This window comes from Pteropus alecto, unplaced genomic scaffold (assembly GCF_000325575.1).
Source record: "Pteropus alecto unplaced genomic scaffold, ASM32557v1 scaffold11, whole genome shotgun sequence".
Taxonomy (NCBI): Eukaryota; Metazoa; Chordata; class Mammalia; order Chiroptera; family Pteropodidae; genus Pteropus; species Pteropus alecto.
In genome coordinates this window covers 9,782,540-9,801,832 of record NW_006431956.1, presented here as the reverse complement: position 1 = coordinate 9,801,832, position 19,293 = coordinate 9,782,540, and the positions used below count along the sequence as shown (strand labels likewise).

The 19,293-nt window shown below is 40.3% G+C and overlaps 1 protein-coding gene across 12 annotated transcripts in view; it reads right to left on the bottom strand.

Moving 5' to 3' along the window:
* Window positions 1-19,293, bottom strand: part of CACNB2 (calcium voltage-gated channel auxiliary subunit beta 2) — a 312,930-nt gene that overhangs the window by 38,052 nt on the left and 255,585 nt on the right. The gene's annotated exons all lie outside the window — the stretch shown is intronic.

The following is a 19,293-nucleotide window of genomic DNA, read 5'->3' as shown; positions in this document are numbered from 1 at the left end:
CTTGTTTATCCACAAACTGAAAAAAATAGCTAGGCTCAAGAACAGCAAAAAGAGATGTTGTTCTAACTGGCATTGTGTTTCTTTCACATTATGGCAAGTGAATTTCTTCTGAGCAGTTTATATCTATTTAACCAACTCTTCACCTGGACTTGTCAGGGAGGACAAGGAAGAATTGGAATAGAGAACCCATCTTCATTTCTAAATTTTCCAGGTCATCCATTCTACCCGACTGCTATCTGGGTTGAAGACTGAGCTAAGAGCCATGAAGTGACCCAGATCCATTCACAATATGCAGACCGGAAAAGAGGACCAAGTTCCGGAAATGGGCACGGTAGACATGAAATGGTCTTTAATATTCAAAATCCAATTCTTGCTATCCATTACGATTTTTAATGACATAAGAGGTGCTACTTCTTATATGGAAATATGAGCTTAAAAAAAGTTGCCTGTAGTCCTACCACTGAAACGAAGTCTTTAATAGCATAATGGTATTTCCATTTTTTCTGAAAAAATTTTAAATACATAGGTTTTATTCCCATAACTACAATCATAATAGATTTAATTTTATCCAGTTTTTAAAGTAATACAGCATTTTTCATGTGATATACTTTTTTAATCTACTATTTAAAAAAATTACCAACATTCACCCTTTTTTGACATTTAAGTTTACAATTTTTTATCACTATGGTTAAGTATTCTGCTCTGAAAAATCATTGTTAAAAAGCCTCTATTTAGAATTCTTTCCTTGGGATAAATTCCCAGAGATAGTATGACTAAGCCATGAGTTAGCAAGACCTTTTAAAATTCTATTCCAAACTACTGTCCAAATGGGCTGCACTATTTTAAACTGCAACCATAAGTATATGATGGTGCCCTTTTCAATAATATGTAGTCTTAATCAGACTCAGTTTTACTGCTAGAAATAGGATTTTCCTGAGTAGATCCATCCATTATTCAGGAGAGTCTTGATCATAAAAATAGAGATATGAGATCTTTTTCTTTTAACGGTAGCATGAACTTTCATTTCCCTCAGGGTCCTTTATCCCTTGCTGGATACATGTGGCATGTATATTTTTCATCCCTGGAAGACATAAATTTTAAATGTACAACTCTACAGAGGTGCCCATGGGAAAATCTCATGTCATTTATGCAAGCATCAACTTTTCAAACATTGGAGCAGCAGGAAGAGGGGACACTAAAAAAAAAAAAGAAAGAAAGAAAGAAAAAGAAAAAGAAAAAAGGGGCAGGGAAAGTCAGCATATCATAACAGGAGCCATAGATATTAATTTTATGTTCCTAGATTAAGCCATCAGTTCACGGTGTGCCACCCTTCTGGGCTCACCTCCTATAACCAAAGATGCTACCCTGAGCTGGGAGCTGTAAACGGAGTTGGCTTTATAGAGCACACACGTAGGAAAGAAGGACCACAAACACTGCCCCTCAATATCCTTACTTCAGAAACTATATCTCTAAAATTAGAATTGGAGCGTGGTCAAAGTGGAGGCGGGGAAAAGATGTAGCCAAGTAAGAAAGCTTATCAGCTTCACAGAAAGACCCCGGGATGCTAACCGAAGGGGCCAAATGACATCCTGAACTCAATTCTGCTCTACCTTGAGCAGTGCGTCCGTAACATGGGAGGGATTTCCCACATCAATTCTATTCACGTGGGTTCAAGGGCAGGGGATTTTGAATGGACCTGGATTTGAATCCTATTCTGCTGCTTAGTAGGTGAGTGGTCTGGGCAAATTCCTTACTCTCCCTGAGTATGTTTCCTCATAGCTAAAAGCACAACAATCTGGCAAGCTGTTATGAGATTACAGAAGATGCAGATCACAAGCCTGGGCTAGTGTCTGGTACAGAGAGGGAGCTCAGGAAATGGGCACCTACCATGTTCCAGAAATAAATGCTATACATACATACCTACATACATATATACATGTTTTCCATGGTCCATCATCAGCTAAGGTCCAGCACAAATGATTTCCCCTGTGATTCTCTACTGTAACCCTTCTCAAAACTAACTAGATTACCACAGTTTAATACCTGCCACATGACGCATGCTAAATATAACAAATATATTCAAGATGTTTTTCTGCATTGTGGACTCTTTCTCATTCCCTAGGATATGAGAACATGAAAAGGTTTTCCCATATGCATTTCATTCACAGTGTCCTATCTTTTTAATTATAGTGTCTTATCTCTTTAATTCTAATTTTCTTTGATGATCTTCAGATACGAAAGCTTTTCCCTCCCCTCCTCTTCAACCAACTTGAAATCCGAAGGGAACATCCTCTTAAGGAATCTTTTACTTTTTATCCCATGTAACCATGCTTTATCAAACGTGTCCTGCTTTAAGCTGACATCTGTGTTTCAGGCCTTCTCACAGTGTGTCCAGGGCCTCCCAGGACTTTTCCTTTCATCACTCAGGCCTGTCTCCTGGTTCCTACCCGGACACTCACTCTCAGTCTGGAAGCCTGCAAACTGTTTTGGGTTCTACCATCACTTCTGTAATCAGGTCCTTCGGACATGGTTCACACATCTCAACTTCCCTCTCACATCCATCATAATGATTTGTGACTATAACCGATTCTTGGGGCTCTTATGTCATATTTTTTTTTCTCCCCATGGAAAAGCAAAGTCCTGGGAAGAATGAACAAACCGGAGCTCAGAAACCACAGTCCTACAGACGTCTCACGGGAACACCAGGACAGAGTGGACCGTGGTGACAGATTGAGCTCTAAGCCACCCTGGGACACAGAGGTATTCTGGGCCAGTACCTGCTGAGTACTGGTGAGCTCTGAGAAGTGGGATTGACCCAGGTCATAGGTTCCCCCCTGAAGATGACCTTTGCCCACCTTCCAACTCCAGGGCTTCCCAGGTTTGTCTGAACGCCTGGGTCATGCTCAGAGAGGGAGCAAGGTAGAAAGCATGTATAAAGGTGGCCCGTGGCCCTAGGTAGAACCCTTTCGGGACTGACGATCGTGGAAGGGTACTAAAACCCAAACCTAGATTTAGACTTCGCTTCAACCTACTCTGCAGAATCATTAGGATACTCTAAGTTGATTGAGAGACCATCTGATCCTTAATTCCAGATGGCTTCCACTCCCTTAAGGTCAGGCCTGTGCCATAGCCTGCATCTGCTTTTGCTGTCTCTCTCCACCTGGATTCCCGGCTAACTTGTTTTGTGCTATGGAAGGCCGGGCACATTCTATTCTCCCAGTCTTGGCGTCTCACTCTCCTGTGCCAAGGAAAAAGGAACTTATGGGTTCCTCTGCCCTTTTCGGTGTCTCATATCCAGTATATGCTACAGAGCATAAGGGTGGTGGGTAAACTGCATCTGCTTTTGCTGTCTCTCTCCACCTGGATTCCCGGCTAACTTGTTTTGTGCTATGGAAGGCCGGGCACATTCTATTCTCCCAGTCTTGGCGTCTCACTCTCCTGTGCCAAGGAAAAAGGAACTTATGGGTTCCTCTGCCCTTTTTGGTGCCTCATATCCAGTATATGCTACAGAGCAGAAGGGTGGTGGGTAAAACACTCGTGACTCCTCCGAGCTCCCTTTTTTTTTTTTGGCACATGGAATTACAAATTTGCCACACTTTAGCTTGTGGACTAAACCTAAAGAGGTTCTCAAAATAAATCAATAAGTACCAATTTGTAGAAAAGCGGCATCTCATTATCCAGGCAGTAATGCCAAAGTGCTTTAAAAACACTAAGACCGCATCATTTCTGAAGAGAATGAATAAGTCATACAAATATAAAGAAACTGTGTTTCTCCTCTTCCAGGTCCTTCTTCATCTTGCACATGGCACAATTTATAAAAGCTTTAAGTAATTTATAATTATGCGTAGATTGTTACCTTTAACAAAATTTCAACAACTCTTTTTCCCAGGCGAAGAAACTGAGGCACAAAAAAGTTCTCCTGGGTCATAAATAATGGCAGTGAGATTCAAATCCAACTATCTCCCTCTAAAGCCTGAGTTCTTTCTGCTGTACTAGACTGCCTTTCATCCCAAGAAGTACACTGATGGCGATTTTAGAGCATTTAGATGTTTGTGTGAAACTTTAAATACCTGAAAGTTACATTTCACAAAATGCTCACTAATTGGTGCAGAAAAGGGTAAAAAATTAGGCCTGAGTCTGCCCTATAGCCTAATTTGTTCCACCTCCCTTTTTATATAAAACATGAAACAGAGAAGAGTTTTATGTGTTAGAACCATGAGCATTCATTATAAACATCATGCATTTTTGTATCTTTGCACTTAAATCAACCTGTGGTCCAATCGGTCAATAACAATGTCAAATTACGATTTTTGTTTATCTGTATATGCTTTTCTTTCTCCACATCTCTTTTTTCGCCACATATAAAGCTATATTTCATGCAGAGAGAATCGAGATGTTACGTGTCTTCCAAAAATGCCGCAAAGGACGCTACAGAAATCCAGTTACTATAGTTCTAAAAGTGTGAAGAAGTCACGGAAAGTTCCTTATAGAAAATGTTTCATGGATTACCTTTAAGGATTTTAACTAGCCTCGAAGTTACTTTGGGAGCATTCTCACTGTGCAAGTTTATTACTCTTGGAGAGATTACTCTTCTGCATCCCTCTCCTGTAGCAGCTGTTGCTGCAACGGCTCTTCGAAGTATCGCTAAGGTTCTTTGGCCTTGACTGGGATTGCCAGGGAGTTTTACCCAGCTAAGAGCTCCTTAAGGAGGACTTCTTTTGATGGATGACTGCACTTAGTTATCAGTACAGCGGACTGCTGCCGAAGAAACAAACCTCCTGGTTTCACCACCTCCCTCCAGCTCCACTACAGAGCATCCTAAAAACCCAGAAGGATGGCCCAGCAGCAAGCACTCAGCCCTCCCACTTTCCTCTGCCTAGATGTTTCTGCTCTGACTCATGCCCTCTAAGCCCCACCTTCATGTCCTTCACCTGCTGTCACATACGCTCTCCTCTGCTTAGAGAAAGATGGCTGGGTTCAACCATTAACAGACATGTATGGGAGCCAATCTGGCAGGTTCAGAAGAATATGTGTGGATAATTCTGGGGCCATAGGTCTTGCTTTTTCTCACAACCAAAGGATGCTCCATTAGCACTACAGAGGCCGTGCCTGTGGAAGTTACTAGGCTCCCGTCAGAGATATGTTTGAGTAATTTTTATTTTCTCGCAACCTTCTGAAAGCACTAGACCAAAGGCTATCAGAAAACAATTATCGTAAGGGGCTAATTAACTTAAAAACATCTCTTATAGCCAATAATTCCACTTCTGGGAATATAGCCAAAGGAAATGAAAGCACTATGTCAAAGAGATTATCTTGTAGCCCCCATGTTCATAGCAGCATTATTTATAGTAGCCGAGACATGGAAACAACGTGTAAGTGTCCATCAACAGATCAATGAATAAAGACTTTGTGGTCACAATGAAATATTATTCAGCCATAAAAAAGAAGAAAATCCTGCCACTTCTGACAACATGGATGGACCTTGAGGGCATTATGCTAAGTGAGATGAGTCAGACAGAGAAAGACAAATACTGTATGATCTCACTTCTATGTGGAATCTCGAAAAACAAAACCAAACAAAAACTCTTTGGTCGTGAAGTAGAATAAAAGAGATTTTCACAAATTCATGGCACTATTTCTAGTTTTCTTTCTAAACAATGACTTAATGAATTAATAGTGAACCTAATCGTTTTAACGGATATAACAAAATGTTTACCCTCAGTTTATTAAAATGTGCTAGTGACAGAATAGCTATTGTTAAAAAGCAAAAAAAATAAAGCAAAATGAAATTCATTCAAGAATAAAATAAACTTCTGATCATGATTAATATAGGCACTTGAATTTTCATGCATTGATTTTTGCATTTCTTAATTCAAAGACACGTTTTACTATGCTACATAGCAAAGCATGTTTTTCCATTTTCATTCTGAAACCATCAATAGCTAATAACAAAAAGAAAATCCATAGTTTCTCTTAACATCTACAATGGATTTGTCTTAAATATTAACTACCCCAACTTACAATATTTGAAAAAGAAATTTAAAGAAAAACATGACCCAGATTCCTATTATGACTACAAAAAGAGAGCTTAAAAATCTAATCAGTTTTTTGATCCACTTTTTTGTGGTACAAAATTATTTCCTGTAAAACATGCTAAACTCTTCTGTAATTTTAAATGAATTCCATGGGAGTGTAGCCATTAAGTCTTACGTAGGAAATATCAAGGAAACCAAGAGATGGCCACATACTTTCAGGAATAAGATCACAGCTAGATGCTTTACTAATACTAATACCTACTAATACTTTAGTTTCCAGTTATCCTTCTCTGATTTTAACGTCTCAGCATAATTTTTCTACTTTCAGTGATCATCAACAATCCTTCCAATGTAAAATGAAAATTTTCAGCTTTATTTTATTCCTTATGTTTAGGCAAAAGATTCTACAGTATGTTGTGAAAAATCTTGCTTTGAGTCTTGCCGGTCATTGAACTTTAAAAAAAAAAAATCTTTGCTTAATTTATTCTAAACTACCAAGGGTAGTCTGAGACTTCTTTAGCAGCAAAATATAACAAACCATACTGATAAAAAGAATGTAACAACTGATTATGTATCCTGATAATTGAACATTTAATCAGACAGAATAAGCAGATAACCACAGATCTGTCACAAGATAAAATTTACACACTTGAGAAATCCAAATTTCTTCTCCGCAATTGAATCAACGAATATTTATTAAGTATATGCTTACTTTCTCAAGTTTCTGTCCTCACATAGCTTAACTTATATTCTAGTAGAGGAGATATAAGATAATTGATAACTTCAATTAATGAATAAAAGAAAACAAAGGTATATGAGTAGAGAGTAACCATGGCGGAGAGAATGAACATGCAACTATGAAAGCTTGTTAGGGCGAGCTTCTTTTGAGTTTTCAGTGACCCATCCATCCATCCACCCTTCTATACATCACTTATGTGACAGGACAATTGGGATAGACCAGTAAATAAGATCCCCTGCCCTCTAGGAGCAAATATTCTCGAGGGGGAGACAGATTATGAAGTCTAGACTTCATAAACAAAGTATATAATGTTAGAAGGCAATAAAGGCTAGAGAAAAAGAAAAATCAAAACAGTGTAAGGAAAACCAGGGTTCAAGGTGAGGGGGCAAGTACAGTATTAAACAGGAGTACAGGAAGCCTGCGTCAAGGAGGTGACATCTGAACAAAAGTATGCAGGAGGTGAGGGAATGCAGAGGTGTGAACTCCGGCAGAGGGACCAGCCAGAGTTCCGGCCCTCGAGTGGGAGGCGGCCAGACATGTTGAGAGAAGATAAGGTCAGGACAGCTGAGTAGAGTGAATCAGGGAAAGAACAAAAACTGAGGTCAGGGCTCTCGAGTTGTGTGTGGCTTTGCAGGTCATAGTCAAGACTTTTGGCTTTTACTCTGTGAGATGTTCAGCAGAGGAGTGATGCGGTCTGACATGTTAAAAGGACTACAGTAGCTTTTGAACTGAAAAGATACTTTGGGCACTTTTGGGTGGAAACAGAAATCCACTGGAAACTATCGCAGTCACCCAGGTGGAGAGAGGACGGCGGGTAAATCAGAGTGGCAGCAGTGGACATAGTTAAAAACGGTCCAGTTCTGGACACACCTTCAAAACTGAGCCAACAGCATTTGCTGGTAGATTTGACATGGGTGTGAAAGAGAGTCAGCGATGATGCCGAATGTTTTGGATCTGAGCAATTAGAATAATGGAGTACCCATCGAGCGAGACGGAGAAGGTGACAGATGGCCAGGAGGCAAAAATTAGGAGTTTGTTTTGAACAACAAACTTATGTAAAATTTGTTTTGAACAACAAAATTATGTAAAATCTGAGATTGTCTAAAACATCCAAGTAGGGTTTGGAAGAGTGCTTAAGGTCTGCAAGTTTGGGAGAAAGATCTGAACTACAGATATAAGGTTGCAAATCGCGGGCATAGGGATGACATTTAAAGCCGCGAGTCTGGACGAGGTTGCCAAGGAAATGAACACACATGGGAACACTCCAGCTACAGAAGAGGCTTGGAAGGATCAACAGTGAGACAGAATGACTGCTCAGACTGCAGTTTTCAGGAAGGAAGTATTCCAAAGGACAGGAAGTGATCGTCTCTGTCAGATAAAGGGAGGCAATGGAACACTGAGTCCAGACAGTTCTTTAAGGAATTTTGCTACATAGGAGAGAGAGAAATGGGGTACTAGATAGCAGGAAAAGTGGGTCAAGATTTTTTCTTTTAAAGTAAGAGAAATAACAACTTGTGTCTATGTTGATAGAATGAGGCAGTAGAGAGAAAAGGTGATGATAAATGATCAAGAGGTCAAAATTACCGGAGCAATGTCTCTGCTTAGACACAGGCGGCAGTGGGATCCGGTGCTCAAGGAGAGGACGTGGCCTCAGACACGTGGCCTAGGGATTTCGTTTCTGCAAACAGACAAGGAGATAACGTGCACAAGGGCAGATGCTGGCTGCTGAGGTGACGGAATGTCATTTTCTAATCGTTTCAGTTCCTCAGTGGAATAGGAAGATGGGAATAAAGACAGGAAAGAAGGTATTAGAGGTCTGAGATGGTAGGAGAGGATGCAATACAGTCATTTAAGAGAATAGGAGATTAAATGGACTGGGAAAGTGTGGTGGGACTGCCTGGCAGTATCAAAGACCCACTTGAGACTCAAGGTCATGAATTTATAGTAAGTTAGCCATACCGTGCTCAGCTATAACAAGCACCATTACACAGGTAATAGACTTAAAAGCATAATCCTGCACCAAAATATTATGGCTTTAAAATTACCCTTTTCCATCTTGCTCTGAATTTTCTACTGCAATTTCACAGAAGTGTATATTATAGTATGTGTACGTACATTCTATATATATTTGGAAACTTTTTTACCCACTTCCTTGAATTGATCTCTTATACTAGGTTATAACCCTTTTCAGGTGAGTGATTATATCTTATTTTTTTATCCTAGCCTCCAAGAATTTACCATAGTGCTGCTTACACATTAATAACTGTTAAAGGACTCGATTAAGGGACTGATTACTTTCTGTTAGAAGGGTCAATTACGAGTTCTTTGTTCAGCTCTTACACAGTGGAAGGTTCTGTCACCAGAGCTCCAGGGCCCGCAAAAACCAAATGGCTAAATCAATACGGAAGCGAGGTTGGTCTGATCAGGATTTTGTTTTGTGCAATTAATATGCATGTATGTAAGTGCAAGTATACATATTTATTAAATTTAAAAGAGCTATATTAAGAATTGAGCAAAGGAGCACATGTTTAAAACAAAATTTGAGACCTTATCACCCTAAAAACCACTGAAGTGACTAACAATCACAATGTAAAATTAAAACTGTATATGGAGCAAAAATATATGGAATGTTTGTTTCCTCTTTCAATAAATGATTAAAAAGTACATCCCCATGACCATCTATCAACTAGTAATTTGTACTTCTTTAACCCTTCAGTCCATTCTCCCCCAACTCCCCGTCCCCTCTGTCCGTCACCAAATTGTCCTCTATATTTGAGCACAGCATAGGAAATGCAGTCAGCATTAACACGTTGGCTAGGTGGAAAACCAGAGAAGGAGTAATTAGGGGGATCATTTGATAAACTATATAAATGTCTAACCAATGTACTGTATACTTGAACTTAATTAAAAAAAAGTGCATAAGCTCTTGCAAAGGTGTTTTGGGAAGTGAATAATAGTAATCCTTAAAATACTGCACGCACTTTAAAAAGCTTAACTGAAATGAGAAATAAAAGTAACATTTATGAGCGCTGAAGTCGAGGTAGTGCTCAAAGGTGCAGAACCCACACGCAAGGTGCGACAAGATCAGACTAATACTGACATGTAGATCTATTATTCATCTATCCATCGAGAGATAAATACAGCACAACCCTTTCCTTTCTGCTTATCAGAGAATTGATCACTTCGGATCTGAGATCTTCGGGGATGTACAGGAGTAACCACCAGTCACCAAGGAAAGCAAACATTCATGGAGAAATTTATCCAATGAAAAATCCCATACGAAGAAGAGCAACGATAACCGTCATTTTGGTGAAGTCCACTCTCATCTAGAATTAGGAGAGCAGTCTCCTTCTACCAGAGAGCACTGCCTTCTCCCTTCCCCCTCGTCTCTCCCTAGAGCACCTTCGAAAGGCACCTCAGCTCCTCCGGGGAAAAAAAACCGATCCTGGGAGAAAGGGCTGGATTTTATGTCTTCCAGGTTGTGAAATGGCTGTCTTCCTGCCTTAGAGGAAATGTGAATTTTCTTAAGAAGAAAATAACTGTTTATATTTTATTTCACTACTGATTAGTCTTACCAAGCGTGATAACAGAATTTCTCAAGTTATTTAGAGGCCGATGACATAATTTAGGAGCAAGGCATTTTTACTTTAGGCTTGAAAAAGAAAACCCCAAACCCAGATTTGTTTTTTCTTCGGTTGTTGACATGGTCTGAATGTTTGACTGAATGAGGTCATAAGGGCGCAGCCCTAATCCGATGGGATTGGTGTCCTTATAAGAGGAAGGGGAGACACCAGAGAATTCTCTCCCTGGGCACACACTGAAGAGCGAGCGTGTGAGGACGCAGCGAGAAGGGGACCGTCTGCAAGCCAAGGAGAGGGGCCTCGCTGGAAACCAACCCCGCCAGGTCAAAAATCTTTAGGAAAAGTGTGGAGTCCTGTGTGGCTGGGTTCAGAGATATTCACTGAGTCTTTTCTGCTTCGGGTTGGCTGCATTTTTGTGTGTAGCTGCTGCTTCTGACTTTTGTCTCTCTTTGCTTATCTGTTGTTTTTCATCAGTGTAGCTGCCCCATTTCTCAGATAGTTGTCTCTAAAGTTTACCGTTTCTATTTTTTTTTTAAGTGCAAAAATTAAAAAAACAAACAAACAAAAAGCATGGTGAAAATAGGACCATCTCAGCAGGGACCAGGTGCGTCATTCTTCAAAGGGCCTTAATCAACGAAATGCGGCCCAGAAACATCCAGAACCTCGGATACCACTGGTTTTACACGTTGCCACTGAAGTTCTGCTCAATAATTTCATTCCACATCAAGTACAGGAATGAAGGAATTCAGAGGAACTGATCGTGATATCCTTCCACACGACTGCTTTGCATTTAAACTGTTAGAAAAGTGTCTATTCTGTACTCATTTAGAAAATTATACACTACAAAGAATTTCCAGAGCAGAGTTCTAACCAAACACAACTTAAGCCTTTACAAAGTACAGCCTGACAAACACGGGGAGACACGTTATATTTTGTTTTAATTCCATAATCTTCCCTTTCTTCTCTACTCCAACAGCTGTGGTTTTAGCGAAGTCCACACAGTTCTAGTGATCAAAAGTTATGCACGCTTGTGTGTGTCTATCCTGTTACTGTTTATTTCACACTGAGTGCTTTGTTTTTCTTAAGCAGAAAAAAAAAAGGAACAGAGCACCTCCAGGACCAAAACCAAATGTTTAGGCAGGGAATTAATTAGTGCAGAGACCTGGAGGTGGCAAGAGTAACACGAGACCTTTCTGATTGTTCACTCTCTAGAAATTTGTAAAACCTTTGTGGCTACCCTTACTTCAGTGTTGCGTGACTTTGTAACTGACTGCCACTGTGCTTGAGAAGGCAGAACAGGGTCCAAAGGAGCAGACGCTCAAGGAAGGCAGAAATCAGCTCAATGTAAGAAAATTTGCCTAATAATGACAAATGCTGACTACTGACTGGGTTGTATTTTTAGATGCAAAGTTATCGTTTGAACGTCCACAATTAAACACCGTTCATAATTTGTATGAAGATAAACTGAGGCGTATTCAAATGTTCGAGATTTTACCTGGGCCAACATCGACTCAAATCAGGCAGTGCCAAAACAAAGTAGTTAGGAGTCCTCCGCCAATAGGAAGTAGGGGAAGAGCTTTTATAGAGAAGACGCAGAGGCAAAGCAAGGACATTATCTGATTGGCTACAGCTTAAGCGGTTTTCTTATTTGGGAAAGATTAGCTGGATATTTGTGATTGGTTGCTTTTACAATTTGTTTTCTGAGAAATGACTCTGACTGAAGTTTTGGTGTGCTTAGGTAGGTTATCAAGGTATTACAGACACCTCTGTCTGATGGCCTCCTTGTGTAATTACTTGAACGCTTTTAATTACTCTAAAGGTAGTTACTAAAGCAATCTCAAATATCTGCTCAAGACATCTTCAGTTAAGTCAGGGGATATTTCCAACTTCTCTATGGCCTTCTGTGAGTCAAGGTTTTAGAAAAAGTAATTGGGTGTGAATGTAAGAAGTCATCAGCTTGACCTAAAAGATATGACAGCCTGGGAAACACTTATTTTTTCAAATACTATTAGACTGTAATAATTAATACTTGCCTTGATTTACTGAGTTGTTACTACATAGAAGTCACTGTACTTAAACGTATCCGATTTAATCTCCACAAAAACCCTATGGTCAGGTGTCTAGTAAATGAGGAGCTGAGATTCAAACACAGGTCTTTTGTCACTACAAAAGCACATGTCTCTTATAGCCACTGTATTGTCACCAGGAAAAATCACAGCCTCTTTTTCAATACTTTCATTGTTATTTATTTCTGCTCATTCTCTCATTTTTCTAAAATTCCTAGAACATGTCATCATATCCCATGGAAATACTATGAAGTTTACTTATTTCATAACTTCTCATAAAGTTTTACTCATTCATATTTATAACTCTTCAACTATTTTTAAATTCAGTGTTCTTTCATTACAGCTTTTATATTTGTTCTTTCTATATTTCCCAGTTGAAATTCTTACAAGAAATATATACTCAACTGAATTTTCCCTTTAAAAAATTTAACTACAAAAGTAAAAAAAAAATTAAAAATGAAGTAAACCAACGGAAGGGAATGTCATCTATAAGTGCACTGTCTAACACTTTAGAGACTATACATATACTTTTTAAGAAGTGAAAATATCATAATAAACATAAAATTTTGTAACGATTTATTTCATTTAAAAAGCTGTTGTCTTTCCAAGTAATTTTTAATAGCTGTACATATTGATATCCGTTGAATAAGTAATACATCTTCTTTAACCCATTAGATGACCTCTCAGTTTCCCAGAAGGCAGAAGCCGAGGAAAGTGTTTATATGGGAGTGTAACACCAGGAAACAAATGAGAGACGAGAGAAACGCAAAAAGGAGAGAGAAGGAAACAGCAGGAGGACCCATAACTGACTTGGCGGCCACCGGGTCTGACTGACTGTTAATTCTCTTGAACTACCCTCTGAGAAGCCACGTAAACCGTGACTCAAGACAGTCCATCAGGAAGAGGGCGTTATCTAACCACTTCAATCACCCACTGGTCCAAGGTGTGCCCCACTGGGTGTGACTCGCCTATGCTTCCAGGTACTCGACATGATAGACAGTATCCACTGGGACACCTCTCGGTCAACAGGGAAGACCTGAGTGGGGAGCGAACACAAGGCGGGGTGCAGAGAGAGGGTGGATAGAGGGACTGCCACAGAGATAGGCGGAACGAGAGGCAGGTGAGGATGCTATTACGAAGTACCATAAACTGGGGGGGCTTATCAACAACAGACATTTATTTCTCACTGTACTTGGAGCTGGAAGTCTGAGATCGGGGTGCTAGCATGGTCAGGTTCTGGTGAGAGCCCACTTCCGCTGGCAGACTCGTGTTACACCTCGTGCTGTGTCCTCATGTGGTGGGAGAGAGCTGGGGAGGGCTCTTTGGGGCCCCTTTTATAAAAAAAAAGGCCCTAATCCAATTCAAAAGGGCTCCACCCTCACGACCTAATTACTCTCAAAGGCCCATCACAATGGGGGGTTAGGATTTCAACATGTGAATTCTCGGGGAACACAGACATTCAGTCCACCGTACACATCTAAGACATTTTATCCTCATTTATCTCCTTAGATAAGTTCTTAGATCAAAAAGTGTTTATGTCTGAAAAGATGTGATATGTATTACCAAACTTCCCTCTTGAAAGACGTGCTGATTCTCTTGCCCACTGACGGAATAAAGTCATCTATTTTCTCTTAGCCCTGAGTACAGACCCTAAGCTCCAGTAGTCCAGACGATAGGCTGGAGACACAAAAGTTCTGAATTCTGCTTTCTGAAGTTGAACTACTTATACTTGGTCGAATGAGCAGAGTAATCAAATAATTTCCTCTTTAATTCATTAAGAATTGAGTTCCTCAATGTGCATAATTTTCTCTTTACGGCAAACACAGGGTTAACAAGAAAGACATGTTTTTTGCTCTGTGAGGCTGATATCCTAGCAGGGGAGGAACGTCGAAATAATATTATTCATTGCACTTGTGATAAGTTTTACAAAGGAGATGCATTTTATGTGATGGGAATTATAGTTAGCACTTCAACAGAGGAACTTGCCTTATTCTAGAGCAGGGGTCCCCAACCCCCCGGCTGTGGTCCGGTACCAGTCCATGGCCTGTGAGGAAACAGGACGCACAACAGGAGGTGAGTGATGGGCACGAGCGAAGCTTCATCTGTATTTGCCGTGCTCCCCAGTGCTAGCATCACCGCCTCAGCTCCACCTCAGATCATCAGGCATTAGATTCTCAGAGGAGCACTGGTCCCTGGTGCCAAAAAGATTGGGGACCGCCACTTTAGAGGATCAAGGAGAACCAGCCTTTTGTATTGGTAACCAAAAGAGAAAAAAATCTCACATCTCTAATATTTAAAAAACAAAAAATGAATTGTGATGTCCAAATAATTTGAGTATTTTTTTTAAATTAAGCACATATAAACGTATCCAAGTTATTGTTGGCTTCTTCAAGAAGATAGTCTTCAAGAAAAACAAAAAAAAGTACCTTTATTCCAGGGTTGCTTCCACTGTTTGAAGCTTATTTAAAATTCATTTTTTGAAAGTGTCGACAAAATCAAAAGTATAATAATTTTGCACGCCCTTAATCTTGACAGCTTATTTTCCTTTGAGGACAAGTTAGTTTTTCTCAAATATCCCCAAGTCATTCAAAGCCAAGTTTAATAGATAATGATCAACCTGGGAGACAAACTTTTTAAATTACAAACATTGCTCGACTCCAAAAGTAATAAGCTGTCTTCTTCATGTACTTCATGTGTTGCCTCAGAGGACAGCCCTAAGGATTTGTCGACACCTTTTGAGAGAACGTCAGTCCCTACCATGGGTCCCTGCAGTTTTTAAAAATTCTTTATGGTTCTCATAAGCTGTCTTCTCGGAATTTTCCTTAAGAACTCCAGGATGCTTGCAGAAATTTCTCACTACAGGTCTGTCAAGAGGTGGAATCACAGACTCTCTGGTTGTTTGTGTTTACTCTTGGCAGAGGATAAAAAAAAAAGGCAGGGAAAAAGATTCAGGAAAAAATACAATTCAGTCATCGTACAACTGAGGCCTGGGTATGTCGACCTTGGCCATGAATGGGCTGTGTGACTCAGGACAGGTAAAACATTCTACGCCCAGTTCCCACGTCTTAAAGAGGGTTTTGTGAATCTGAAGCAAGGAACATACACAGCTCTCAGCATGGTGCCTGGTACAGGGACACACACAAAAAATGGTAACTGTCAAAATACGAATTGTCAGAGGATTGTTCCTAACCAATCTTGAGTTCTACTTGTCTAGTGCTAGTGGATAAATAGTAAGACTTGCTTATTTGGGGAGGAGTATTGGGGAAGTATTAATCAGGTGCCTCTTGATCCAAAGATCAAAAATTACAGCCCTACTTGTAGAGTATGGCCCTAGACCGAGCATGCACCCCAACATTTAGTAGGTCCCATAAGGCTAATGAAGCCAACGTGGAATTTAATAATTTCGAAAGACAAGCTGGATGCTTCCCTCTGCCCCACAGCTGCGAGCTCACTCAGCCAGGCCTTCTTTCCCAGGGCTATGCGCTGGTAGCGAGTAAGTGCACAGATGAGGAAGACACTCAGCGAGCTGGCATCTTCACCTTCATACAGCCAACAGTTCCCACCGAGTGACTCATGGCACCTTAGTCCTTGACCCTGACTAAGCACCTGGCTTGCTGCCAGAGTGAGTGCGGAGCCAGAGTCCTCAGTCCCTGAACGTCACCCTGCCTCCCTGTCTCTTGTTTCCTCATATATGAGATAACGGGTCGGCCAGTGCCCTTCGGGTCTATCATGGTATGACGCTGCCGGCCGCAGCATTGTTCAGATGGGCAATGGTCCCTACCCCACTACCAGAGCTGCTGCCTATCAAAAAGTCTCATTAATTTTTTTTTAACAGGCCCTTTTTCTATGTGAGACATTTCAGTGAGATGTCTTGAAACGTAATGTTTCATCATCTGGACAATTAAGAGCTACAAGAGCTCTCAGTGAGCGAATCCAACCACGTCATATGAAAAATGAAAAGATGAAGCCCAGCAATTTTGGGTCTTGCTCAAGGTCACAGAGAGTAGCGTGGCAGCGAGCTGCATCCGGGGCTCCGTGCTACTTGTCCAATTTTACCCTGGCCCTGGTTCGGATACGTGGAAAACACGATTGAAACCTCAGGACATTATTTTATAACTTTACATGGTCGTTTTTGATTTCTATTTTACAGGCAGAAAAAAAAAAAATTAAGTATTTTTAAGAAGCAAGAACAACTGAAAAGTCAATCTCCTTCCCCACTTCGGCTATTTAAAGCAAGTTAACGTTAAATCTCTGGGTGACTGTGTAACTGACAAGAGAAGGCACATATTTCTGGCATCACATCCTCACACACCCGGGCACCAGATGAGAATTGACTGATGGCTTCACACACTAATAAGCCCAGAGTCTGTTCCGAGGAAAATGCTTTGCATGCGTCATTAAGGCTATTTAGGGCTTGCTATCTTGAATTGAATGTAAACTAGCACTGGTGAGTCTGAATTTAAATGTGATTTCATTAAGGGAAGGGGAAAGCATAACATAGGACTGTCACGGCTTGGGAAGAGCCTATATTTAAAAAAAAAAAAAAAAGATGGTGTTAAATCTATAGACATATTACTTTTATAAGTTCTTCGAATAACGACTTGAATATTGCTTTTATACTTATTAACTTAAATTGAAATACTGCTCCTCAAAGCATGCATTTATTTCCATTGCAGATGTATCATACCACACTATACCAAATAGTATACCTGCATAATTGTTAAAAAATGATGCTGGGTCCCACCTGAAAAGCACTGCCCTGAATTGCCAGTGGGTGTCGCCAAAGCATATTTTTTTCTCTCGTGACCTTTAAAAGTACCATTGTTGACTCATGTTAAGTCTTCGAGTAAGAACCTCTGATCCACAGAACGGCAACGCTGGACCACTTTAACACCTCCCGGGGTTCAGGAATCAGAACCTACACTTGAAGAGCGAACGTATTCTACAGCAGTGATGCTCAAACTACGTTTCACATCAGCTTCAGCTGCTGGGGGCTGGGCTTGTTAAAAATGCAAGCGATAAGTCTCACTCCAAAGCTGAAAAACTCCATTGTTGACAAAGCTAAACAGAATATTCAGAGCTCGAGGACAAAACTTTCTGGAAGTTTGCCTAAAAGGCCACTAGTTTCCTAAAAATTGAACTGAAAAGAGTAAACAAAGGTTATTAAGGGAGATGTAGCTGTGTCAGAAGCAATTTCAAACCAGACCTGATTTAAACCAAGGTCACTAAAGCTCTTCTATCGACTCACCACACTCCACTAGTTGTGGTGACATTTGGTTGAGGTGGCTTCCATCATAGAACCAAGGTCGGCAGGCAGAGCTGAAGAGTTGAGTATCAAAGAAATTGAGACTACTTATTCAAAAATAATTCAGCTGGTTAATCATAGGTTTTAAGAAAATGGAAAAGAAAGAGAAGCTGGGCAGGTACGATCCACTAAACACAGAGGAGCTGAAACCCCTAAGGTGCCTCTGAGATCAAAGAACAGATGTAGTAGAAATGATGGTTGCGAAGGAACCACAGAGAGAGAGAACCATAGTTAAAAAGGGAGACACTGGAGTTTCACATTTCTGGGGTGAGACATATCTGTTATGTTATAGGGAGGTTCTCTAAAGCGGTTAAGCAGAAACCAAATGTGCAGTGATGTTATGATACTGGACGGTTGGTACATGATGGTTGTCTAGGGACTTACAATTTAGAAGACATCTTTACAGACATTTCCTCATTTACTACACACATCTCTCTACCCAGCCACTTTTTCTTTACCTCAATTTGTAAATTGAAAATTTCAAGATCCCTTCTGAGTCGGGATGTCCAATCCTTTCGATAGGTACGTATTATTACCCCCACTTTGCATAGGAAGAAAATCAGACGGAGGTCCCAAACCATGTGGCCATACGTTGTAGAGATTGGACTCTAACCCCTAATTCCGACTCCACTGTCCCGTAATTTCTGCTCCAGTTTCAGGCCTCGGCTAACTAATGTTCCAGAGGAAATGGAAGATCTGAAGGCTTTTACACTAAGTGCAGTTTAATAAAGCCCAGCAGCAGTATGATAATGTCTTCATATCTTGAGAAAAATAATACTGACAAGAATGAATTATTAAGATGTCAAAGTAAATATTTTAATAACAGTTTGTGAGGGGAAAAAAAGTTATTTTTTATCGCGTGCAACCAATTCCTTAATTTTAAGGCCTTCCAGAATTATTCATTTTACAAATTTCCAATCCTTTACTTCTAACACCTTGCATGTGGCCATGCTATGTGTGTAGGACTGAAGTGGTGTCCGCCAAACCATTAAAGTTCCTATTTGCAACCAGGAGAACGGACACTTGCATGCTTGGCTCCTATGCTCACACCCTTCCCCCTTACATGTCTGCCTCCTTGACCAGACTGAGTTCCTGTAAGGATAGATGGTGTTTCCTTTATCTTATATTCTGCCACCACCACTGCCACCATCCCTCTCTGCACCCAGCATGAAACAAAAATTTCAACAAACACTGGAATGCCTACCATGTGCCAGACACTAAAGGCACCAAGCTAGGTGCTTGTGAAAATCGGTTTTAAAATGTAAACAGTCACAGTGTAAAAGAACCTGCTGAAATGTTTAATTCTGGTGTGAGCAAACTGCAGCAGGACCAAAGAAGGCCAGAGATGAAAAACTCTGAACCATATTTTTGTGCCCAGCCTTTGCCATATTCAAGAAGTTTATATTTAATAGATGAAAATACATATATATACACGCATATTTACGTAATATACACATATATGCCAGCATATAGACATTTTTAAACACATGAAAAAAGTACAGAACATTTATTTTTAAAAACCCAAAAACTCCTAAGAGGCATATTCACATCATTACTGCTTCCCAGG